This window comes from Pollicipes pollicipes, unplaced genomic scaffold, assembly GCF_011947565.3.
Source record: "Pollicipes pollicipes isolate AB1234 unplaced genomic scaffold, Ppol_2.1 Scaffold_4219;HRSCAF=4965_pilon_pilon_pilon, whole genome shotgun sequence".
In the NCBI taxonomy this organism is placed as follows: domain Eukaryota; kingdom Metazoa; phylum Arthropoda; class Thecostraca; order Pollicipedomorpha; family Pollicipedidae; genus Pollicipes; species Pollicipes pollicipes.
Genome location: NW_023596448.1, coordinates 15,598,508 through 15,609,048, shown reverse-complemented (window position 1 = coordinate 15,609,048; position 10,541 = coordinate 15,598,508). Strand labels below are relative to the sequence as shown.

Below are 10,541 nucleotides of genomic sequence, written 5' to 3'. Positions count from 1 at the left end.
GCGTATAGGAACAAGATAGGCTAGCAATGCCACGTGCGTGAAGAACCCGGGTTATCTCACTCGATTTCCTCTGTTGGTAAATTTAAATGTTTTTTTCTGACCATGTTCTCACTCTGAAGATTCAGCTACAGCATGTTAATAAAAATGTGGGTGTAATTGAAAACCATACCTTTCTCGGTTCATCAGACACTTGTAGATGGGTATTTGCAAGACCAGTAAACCACTTAATGCTCTCACGCTCACTGCCCCAAGACGAGACACAAGAATAGAGACGAAGGTTCCGCTATCGTTTGTTACTATAAATCCATCTCTGGACACATTTCACGCATAACATTCATGTGCATCCAACAGCAGCGGAACGGTCTTTCGTATCTCCTAATGCACAGTGTCCCCATCAACCGTCATGTTGCTAGATCGGCTCCGTGTTTCTCGCAAGGCTGAGCTTGGTGGAGGCAACAGACTGGGATACTGTGTGCTCAAGCTGTCGCCGTTTGGCGTTGTGGTTTTGCCATCTGCATGTGTACACGGCAAATGGCCCTTAACCTTAACGACTGCCGTTTCGTTGGCCCTAGTTCAACGTTGTCTGTGAAATATGAGTGAAACAATTAATAAGAGGATATGATAGCGCAATTTGTTTGAAGTTATCTGCCCAGATGCCGGGTTCACCTCAACCCCGTACGGAATATCAGCGATTTGTGTTCCCAGCTTTGTTGTTCAGTTGGCGTGGTTTTCAGCGCTGAGCAAAGACAGCGGTTTGTATCACAGACCGTCGGCCATCAAAGACGCCCAAACTCAAATAATGTGCCTTACTGAGGGACGGACGTACATCACCCAGCTGGGGGCAATGTTCCGCTCCATATGAGCGGCTCAGACCGGCCCGCGCGTCCCGACGGATCCGGGGCGGCAGAGGGCGCTGACCAACGTCGTCGCGATCGAAGCCGGGGAGGGGGCGGCGCCGTCGGCTGCGAACGCGACCCCCACGCGTACTCGAGCGGCTGTGGTGGCGCCAGTGCCCGTCCGACTCAGCCCGGGGACAGACGCCGCCCGCGCCCGCCTGACCAGCCACACTGCACCGCACGACACGGTAGGTCCGCCAGCCCGGGCCGCCATACTGCACCGGATGGGCAGCGTTGCGTCCATGCGCACGTGTGTGGGCCCATGTGAGAGTTGTGTCCTTTGCGCAGACCGCTGGAAAACGGTCCAGCGCAGTAGCTGTTTGGATTGGATAACTTGACCATGTCCAGAAGGCAAAGCGCCCACCCTGGAGTTACCAGTCCTGATCGAGAGCTGGTAAAGATAGGGGGAGAGTGTGGGGTGGGGTTGGGGGAATGGTGGTAAGGGTGGGGGCTGCTCTAGTCGAAAAGGAGACCGTGGAGCAGCCAAACTCAGTCAGCTCTTCGTCGACTGGTCCGGCAAATCGCATCTAAGCTACATCATGATCCCCCAGGGTTCATGATTACGTTGACCCCAGCGGTGCACTTTGTGTAAGTTATGTTAATTGCAGTAGCCTCAGCGGTGTTTTCCGAGTAATGTATGGTGACGCTTACACGGGAGGGCTTTAAAAGATGGCTAAGTCAACGGCATGGATGATGACTACCTGCCGTTACGCTATGAAATCCGTGGCATTCAGTTCTGTCTTCAAAGAGCCGAGTCACTGTTGTGTTTGAGGGCGTTCTGTGTGATACAACACACATCTATTTTCCAGCGCGCTTTGGTAGCATGCTCATGATGAGCATGGTAGGTCTGGAGTTGAGTTAACTAGCACGACGTAAATTGATAACAAGCGGACTGTTCTAAATTGGTGAGGACTGCTAGAAGTAAACGGTCGATGAAGACACTTAGATCAGGCGAAACTCGCTTAGATGTGACACCTAACTATGTTATCTACAGTCACTCGTCTCCAGCTGAAATTTGACAAGTCATGTGGGCAAAATTAAAACACTAGAAGCTTTCTTGCAAGAAAGCTCAATGCCGCAGTGCAATGAGCTGTACAAGCGCGTCCTATTGACAGTCTATTGTAAGGTTCTATATCGTGGTGGTCAGTGTTGCATTGTTCAGGTACAATCGTAGACAGCTTTTGTCAGCAACTGCAAAATTAGCTCCGTCAAAAGCTTTACCGACCCACATCTTAAGCAAACGCGTGGCACCTGCTCTGAAGATAGGGATAAGTTTTATCTTCCAAAATATTTGTCCATATGTGCAATTTTCAATATGGTATGCAGCCCACGACCCGAAGAACAAAAAAGGAAACACGTGGTGATGCTTTGTGGTGTACGTGTTGAAAACTCACATCAGTCCTGCTCGTGACTGCTTGGGATTCCCGGTTGATGCTTCGTTAATAAAGTTATTAATGCTGCGAGGAAACAGTTTGAGGGTGCTGTTTTCAGTTTCATGTTGCAAACTGATATAAACCATATTGTAGATATTCGTATCTTCTATTTAATCGTTGGTCGCGCTTCAAAGGAACTGCCGGCTTATCTGCGCGCAGGCCACTTGGCTGACGACTGGAGTATGTGGGCCGCTCTTGTGCCCCTCCCTCCCATCGCTTATCTCGTCAGCCTAGATGACAGCTGCGTAGTCTGCCGTCTTGAGCCGCTCCAAGGCAGACTAACCGCTCTAGCCGTGGGGGAGTATCTCGTTGAACATGTCCTGCAGCAGGAGGAAGATGTCCGGCCGGAATATTTTGTTGGATTGCGGCGTCATCTGTAGCCTCCAATCTTTCTACCACATTGCGCTTGAATCTCAAACGTGATAAAGCTGTCATTTGCGGAAGCTTTGTCAGCGCCGTAGGCTACCATAACAGGGCACTTCCACATATTGTACCTGACATTTTTGGCCTTCGGTCAATCTTCTGCGATAAATTATTGTGGCCTCGGCCATCCGCCGCTTTGCAGCACAATACCTGAGGTCTTCCCTTGCCATTTGTTGGCCTGACAGTCGGAACGGGCGTTGTGCATCCTGCTGGTTGTGTTCTTGTAGTTGCCGCTATACCTTGTTGAGGGGTTAGCAAAGAGCGCCGTATTAAGCCGTGTTGAGGTATACGTTCTGTTCTACACAGCACCGTCCGTTGTCCAGGCTGTTCCGGCGGGTTCCGTGCGATTTGTACCTATATCATGCAATGCCACCAAATCGCATTCAATCAGACACAGCCTTTTGGAAGAGTTGCTCAATTCGTTTGTGAAGGTAACGCCAGTCGTTTGTGAAGGTAACGCCAGTCGATACGGTGCAAACGGCACCGAATCGACCGCCTCGCTCTAAAAATGGCACTGAATCGACCGCCTCGCTCTAAAAATGGCACCGAATCGACCGCCTCGGTCTAAAAATGGCACCGAATCGACCGCCTCGGTCTAAAAATGGCACCGAATCGACCGCCTCGGTCTAAAACGAATCGACCGCCTCGGTCTAAAAATGGCACCGAATCGACCGCCTCGGTCTAAAAATGGGCGATAAGTCGGCATCAGATAAGGCGCGCAAATTTTGCATTTATTTTCATATGTATATGAGTACTTAATGTCAAAGGCGGATCCAGAACGGAGTCTTGTTCAGGGCGGATTAGAGGGACGGGGGGGGGGCAAAGATCTAAAAGCTATCCAGATTCTGAAAAGTAAATTAATTCATGTTCATTCAACCCTAAGGAGCCGTTTGAAGCAAGTTGTTTTTAGTCCAAGGTCCTTAGTTTTTCTTCAGGCTCCAGCAGTGCGTCACTTCTGCCCAACTTAGGCCATCTTGGGACGCCTGTGGCCTGGTTATCCCCCCCCCCCCCCACACACACTCCTCCTCTCGAGGCACGTCTGCTCATCCCACACCAAACACAGTGGTCCCATCTGGGCCAAACTGGTTACCCCCTCCCAAACACAGTGGTCCCATCTGGGCCAAACTGGTTATCCCCTCCCTCCTCACTCTTCCTCTCGAGGCACATCTGCTCATCCTACACCAAACACAGTGGTCTCATCTGGGCCAAACTGGCTCAGAAAAAAAATGAAGCTTTGTGGGTTGATACCAAAGGCTCTTAAGTTGAAAGCACCCGACGACAGAGCTTGACCCTTAGTATAAGACATTGTCTAAATTCACATTGAGTCAATATAAGAAATAACCCTAAGGCCCTGCTTTTTTGGCACTCTGAGTTCAAAGTTCTCATAGTGAGTTCCCGACCTTCGATAACCATCACCTCCTTTTACCAGTTTTGCCAGTACCTCCCGATACATTGGAAGTCGTTAACTCGACTCAAAAACTTTGAGCTCCTAATGTCCACTGAGTGATTCAGCCAGTAGTCAGTGCTACAGTGTGTGTTACACTCTTGTGACATCACAACATGCCACGCCTATCAACATTACAGCATTTGCATTACAATCTCAGCGGAGCTCACCGAGTGTGCCCAGCATAAACAAATGAAATCAAAATCTTCCTCTTCTACAGAGTGTGTAGCTTGTCAGATTTCGTTTAGGATGGTTTTCTTCTTTCCGTAAACAAAAACTTCGATTTCAGTTGATTCCGCTGGGTACATCCCCGGGAGCTGCGCGGAGATTGTAACGCAAATGTTGTATTGTTGATGAATGTTAAATGTTGTAATGTTGCAAGCACGCAACACACACTAAGATCGACTACTGGCTAAAGGACTTAAAGGAGTTCAAAGTGCACTGTACGTGCACCTAGTCCAACATCATTTAAGATGGTTTAATACTGCTAAATATAATAGACAAGTGGAAAGCATATTAATGGAGGTGTTGCATGATAGTGTGCGCAACATCACTTAAAGACGTTGCTTGAAAAGCGTGTTTCAGTACGAAAACGACTTAGGACAAACCCATTTGAGTGGGCCAGGCTCATAAGGGAATGAAGTTACTACCGGCCGCAAATCAGAAAGCATGCACTGGCTGAGTCCTGGGAAGTCCATCACTACTTGCGTGAGACTCAACTTCAGGTTGTGAATGCAGATATATTCCCCTGGGTAATGCCGGTTTGTCCATTCGTATTCCAGCTGGCTTGGGGTAAAGTCACTACTTGGTCACATGCACTAGTAAGAACATAATGAAACCGATAAATTACCCGCTCGCATTACGACCGCAATCCGACATACTCTGCTCTACTTGCACTGAGCCTAGTTGCACTTGCGTTGGAGCCCCACTCCGTCAAGGGATTTCAGCAAACCACCCGGGCATTAATGATCCATTTCAATGGTAATTGCTACACCAATCACCGCTTGCGGAGCCGGCCAGATTGAACTGGCTTCTCTAAATCTCATTTAGCTCTGGCGAATCTAAGCGGCGGACAATTAACGATAAGCTTGCGTTATCGAACCCAGTTCATTGTAGCATTCTGGAGGCGCGGGCGGGGAGACGTGACGCGTGGGGCGATTCTGACCTGCGGTGACCTCTGGTTTGGAAAGGGTCGCCCCGTGCAGTGCCGCGCTGGTCACGTGACGTCTGCTGCGGAGCCAGGTCTGCAGATCTGTCGGCACCCACAAGACTTCTCTGCAGTCGGCCATGTTTTGGTCTACCATTACCACACAGCTGCAGTACTTTTGAGTGGACCATTCTGTGGCTAGTGAGCGGCCTGGACAGTGATCAGCTGCATTGCTGCGGTACTCTGCAGTGCTTCTGAGTGAACCATTCTGTGGCTAGTGAGCGGACCGGACAGTGATCAGCTGCAGTACCGCAGCATTCTGCAGTACTTCTGAGCAGATTGTCCTGTACCGGGCGAGCAGTCTGGAAAGTGATCTGACCCGATGATCGCGGCTTTGAGCTTGCAATAGCCATCGATTGTCGCCTGTGTCTGTTGCAGCATTGTTGTATACAATATTATTTTTTATAGAAAGGGTATGATCTGTTATGCCACCGTTTACCAGACCGGCCTTAATTACCTCAGTTTGGCGTATATTGATGAACTCTGCACTGCCTGCACAAATATGGTAGAATTTTTTAAGAAAAAAACAAGGATGCGAGAAAAAACCGGATCGATATGTCACCTACAGGAAACCTTTGGGGCAAAGCCCGATAGAGCATTGCAGCTCGTCCCTCTCCGCTGCACTCCGAGCGCGTCTTAACAAATGTCATATCACAGCGGGCGAAACACTCGGAATGCATTATAAACGACAGCGCGAGAATAATGTAGCCGCACATGACGACTCGAGACCCTGCGAGCTCCACAGCGACTCGTCGCAGGTCCAGACCACGCCCATGACGATCGAGTCATGGCTGTGATCATCACGCAGCCAACTGATCCTCGCATCAAGGCTCTGCGGTTGGCCTAGCTGTCGCCATTGCCGCCCCCAGCATGGGAAGAGTCGTGGAGTGTGGACGGAGCGTGATGACACTCGCTATCGCTCCGCTCTCCGGATTGCGCGTTGCTATCAGCGGCACGTTCAAAACCGCTCAGCGTGTGGATCTGCCGGTGCCCGAGCTTACAGCGGCTGGGCCTACGCAACCGCATCCGCCGCAGCTGTCCTTGATGGTGATGGTGGGGTGGGTGGCGGTATGCGTGGGCGTATCGGCCGTAGTGTATCAAAAGAGACTGGTTGTTACCGCCGAAAAGCGACGAACGTAGCTGGTGAACCCTGTGTTACAAAGGCCATGAACCGGTCGCAACATACTGCGGCTAGTCTTAGCCTCGGCCAGTGTTAGATCTTCTTAAACAATAGTTGGGCGAGCTGACTATTTTAGGTAGAAATTAGGGAAAATAGGGTGGCAGATCGAATGCCATTTTAATGCCAATGTAAGCCTGGTGGGGTGAAATACTGTGCTTTGTTCTACTTCGCTGTCGAGCAGAACGAGATTGGACGAGTAGAACAAAACAATACACAAATTGTGACGAACGCATAGCCCACCAGACCTCTGGTGGCGTCATCCACCTAAAAATAGCATCGGGGTGAAGGTGCTCTGAACCGCGCTTCGGACATCACAGCGACCGCTCGGCAAAACACAGCGCACGCTTAATTCACTGAAGCAGTGACTGATTGCTGAGGTGTGGGTTGAGGGATAGGGAGGCGCAAGACGTTTGAGCGATGCACTTCCAGTGCATTTCCCTATTGCATGACCCATCTGACATTCAATGAATTTGTTCAATATTGCAACAGATTTGGTGCGTAGACCTCAAACTTCTTATGTCTCAGCCCATTTCAGATTCCGGACAAGATAAAAAAAGGCTGACAAAGACAGACGTATCAACATTCCAGGCAGCTGACGGTCCCAGCCCCACGGCGCACGGGCAGAGCACCGACATTGTACCTGTCCGCGGGACAGCTGCAGTACAAACATGGCATTGTGCAGACCTTACACCGAGCGGTGCGGGTGCAGGGGCGTCTGTGCGCCGGTGTCCAGCCCGGGGGCACCTCTCGCGGTCTCTGACGGCTGGCATACGGGGGCACCTCTCGCGGTCTCTGACGGCTGGTGTACAGGCGCACCTCTCGCGGTCTCTGACGGCTGGCATGCGGGGGCACCTCTCGCGGTCTCTGACGGCTGGTATACAGGCGCACCTCTCGCGGTCCCTGGCGGCTGGCATACGGGGGCACCTTTCGCGGCCTCTGACGGCTGGTGTACAGGCGCACCTCTCGCGGTCTCTGGCGGCTGGCATACGGGGGCACCTCTCGCGGTCTCTGGCGGCTGGCATACGGGGGCACCTCTCGCGGTCTCTGACGGCTGGTGTACAGGCGCACCTCTCGCGGCCTCTGACGGCTGGTATACGGGGGCACCTCTCGCGGTCTCTGGCGGCTGGTGTACGGGCGCACCTCTCGCGGTCTCTGGCGGCTGGTATACGGGGGCACCTCTCACGGTCTCTGGCGGCTGGTGTACAGGCGCACCTCTCGCGGTCTCTGGCGGCTGGTGTACGGGCGCACCTCTCGCGGTCTCTGGCGGCTGGCATACGGGGGCACCTCTCGCGGTCTCTGACGGCTGGTATACGGGGGCACCTCTCGCGGTCTCTGGCGGCTGGTGTACAGGCGCACCTCTCGCGGTCTCTAGCTGCTGGTATACGGGGGCACCTCTTGCGGTCCCTGGCGTCTGGCGATAAACGGTCTGAGCCGGCGCCGAGACTGGGTCCGAATGATGGGAGTTCCTCCAGGACTTCAGAGCCCTTACGCAACATGGACAACGATGTCGCAGCGCACGGCGCTGGAATGCTCAAGCAGCTCACGGGCGCCGCCGCCAAGAATGAGGCTCAGCTTCATCAGATACTGATGTACTTCTGCCAACGTAATTGTGATATAATCATATAGGCATATGAATATTTGGATATGGTGTTCAATAGGTGTTTTTTAGCCCCCCCCCCGAACTTTAGTTGCACAAAGATACATTTTCTTAACAAATGACATGTGGACCATATAAAATAAAGGCATGTTTTTTAGCTGTATCGCGCATCTCGTATTATGTCAAGTCAGGAAGAGTGCTGGTTCACATGTTTATCTTCACTGGTTCTCGACTTTGCCTGGAACCGAATACGGTTGAAATATAGCACGTTAGGGCTTCAGTCGCCAACATTCATATTATTTGAGCTGGATTAAAACGGGCCAAAAGGTACGACTGGCCCGGATGATAGGAAGCTGCATTGTACATGCACATCTCAAGCATCTTGTCGTTCACGACCATCCATGCCCCAGATTGGTTCACTGAGTTTTCACCTCGCATGTCAAGGAGTTCCTGTAAAGAGTTGAATGTGAACTCATCCTATTGAGAGGCACTGGCTTATTCCCTAAAGACGCAGTCTAGCAGTAAAAAATCCGAAGGTCTTGAGTCGGCTTTGGTGGAGGGGCAGCGCATCACAGTGCGGAGCGCTTTAGACTTCCATTTCCAGGATTTTACAGGTTCAATTCACGGCTCCAATCTGTGTGGTTCAGTCCACTTTACCGTCAGATTAGCGATGTTGAACTGTATTGGACCCACGAAGGTTTTATGGCAACACAATTAGGCTATAAATAGTTTAACGCCCTGGGCTCAGTATTAAGCGTATCGACCACACATCCAGGGACCGTTTGGTGCAGAGAGCCCTTTAGTTACCCAAGTAAATTGCGGAGCGTTCGATCTGGATGGTGATTGGCTTCAGCGCTCTTTCATTTCAGTGATGATATAATTACTTCAAAACAGACGATAAATACCCTCATGAGTCGTTTCCATAGAGAGCACATCATACAATAAAGAGACAACTAAGGGTTAAATTTAAATCGGCATCGTGCTATACATTTCTTGGCAATACTTGCAGCAATAGGTGTTCATGAAAGTGCTCATTTTTAAAAAAAAATAATTCAGCGAAACCCAAAAGTGCTCTAAACAGTCATAGCGAACAGTTAAAAGCGAACGATTACTGCAGGATCAACGCAATGCATTGAGTTGTTGCCGACATTGCTGACGCAACACCCAAACCTAGCCTACCAATGTATTCGAGCGTCATGGAATAGTCTGCCCGGCGCAGCTGGCCGTCCGCCTAAGCAGGCCGCGCGCATGGGACGTTCATCGCATCTGTCTGCTACACTTGCTCATCCCAGAGGCTAACTTGTACGTCAGAGGCAACTCAAGAGAACTTCGCGCTCGCCGGCTGGACCGAGGCGCCGGGCACCGTCAGTTGCCCAGAATTTTCCGGCCTATTTAGAGAGGGACGCATTTGGCCCACACCCGCGAGTGGGTGTGGGCCAAATGCACTCGCGGGTGTGGGCCAAATGCGGTCACTGTTCCTGTTGATCCCACCTCCCAAGCCCATTGTCAAGATGTTAAAAATCAAAGCTGCGCCGCAGGTGGAGGACTTCGCGCGTTGGGGAAATCGATGGGAGCCCAAAAAGGATGAGGAGCGAGTTGGGTCAGGTAAAAATTGTGAATCAACTATGGGTATGGGTACAGCTGCGGGTAAAACATGCATGAAATGTCGGGCAAATTTTTAAAGGAATACTACACAGTTCTGCTGCATGTCATAACGAGCTTCATTCGTCCTACGTCTGCAACTATCCACGCACAAGGATAAGTTTAGGTGTAAATCATCGCTTTCCCGGCAACGGCCGTGAGACGGGGAAGGGGGAGGGGGCAGGAATTAAATCTGCCTCTTGTCCAACATTCGTAAAAATTCCGAACGCGCTGAGGTACCGCTGCGAAATTTTTGCTAACTATTTGTTTTATAAATTGTACGCATTGTGTCAAAAGACAGTTACAAGACCATAATACGTCAAGCGTGAGTGATGTTAGAGCAGCGTCATGTTTGCTGCTTTGACAAAACCGCAAAAGCGCATAGCCGTAGAGAAATCGACACAGAGGCCGAAATCTTTCATATGCCTTATCGTTGTGCGGTTTCAATACCGCACATTGAAACATTAACATGTCAAATGACAAAAATATTCATACAAAATGCACTCAACATGTTTTGGTTTCAGGCTCTAAATTCTGAGAACATGATAACGGTCCTAGATGAAGAATGCTATGAAGATTTTCCAGCAATTAGCTGTAACAATGACTAAGTCATGGCTTGAAATGCATCAAAGCGCATGCTGGCCGTATGCAGGCGGGCCGGGCCCGTGGCGGTGGGCGGCGGGGCTTAGGTCTGACGCGGCGGCGCAGTGACGGGGCGAC

The 10,541-nt window shown here is 50.8% G+C and overlaps 1 protein-coding gene across 1 annotated transcript in view; it reads left to right on the top strand.

Annotated features, from left to right (window-relative positions):
* Nucleotides 1-1,027: 1,027 nt before the first annotated feature.
* The window catches only part of LOC119094925 (FAD-dependent oxidoreductase domain-containing protein 2), a 59,695-nt gene continuing 50,181 nt past the window's right edge, over nucleotides 1,028-10,541 (top strand). Inside the window, exon 1 of the mRNA XM_037217836.1 lies at nucleotides 1,028-1,084. The gene's annotated coding sequence lies outside the window, so the exon portion shown is untranslated. The remainder of the gene's footprint in view (nucleotides 1,085-10,541) is intronic.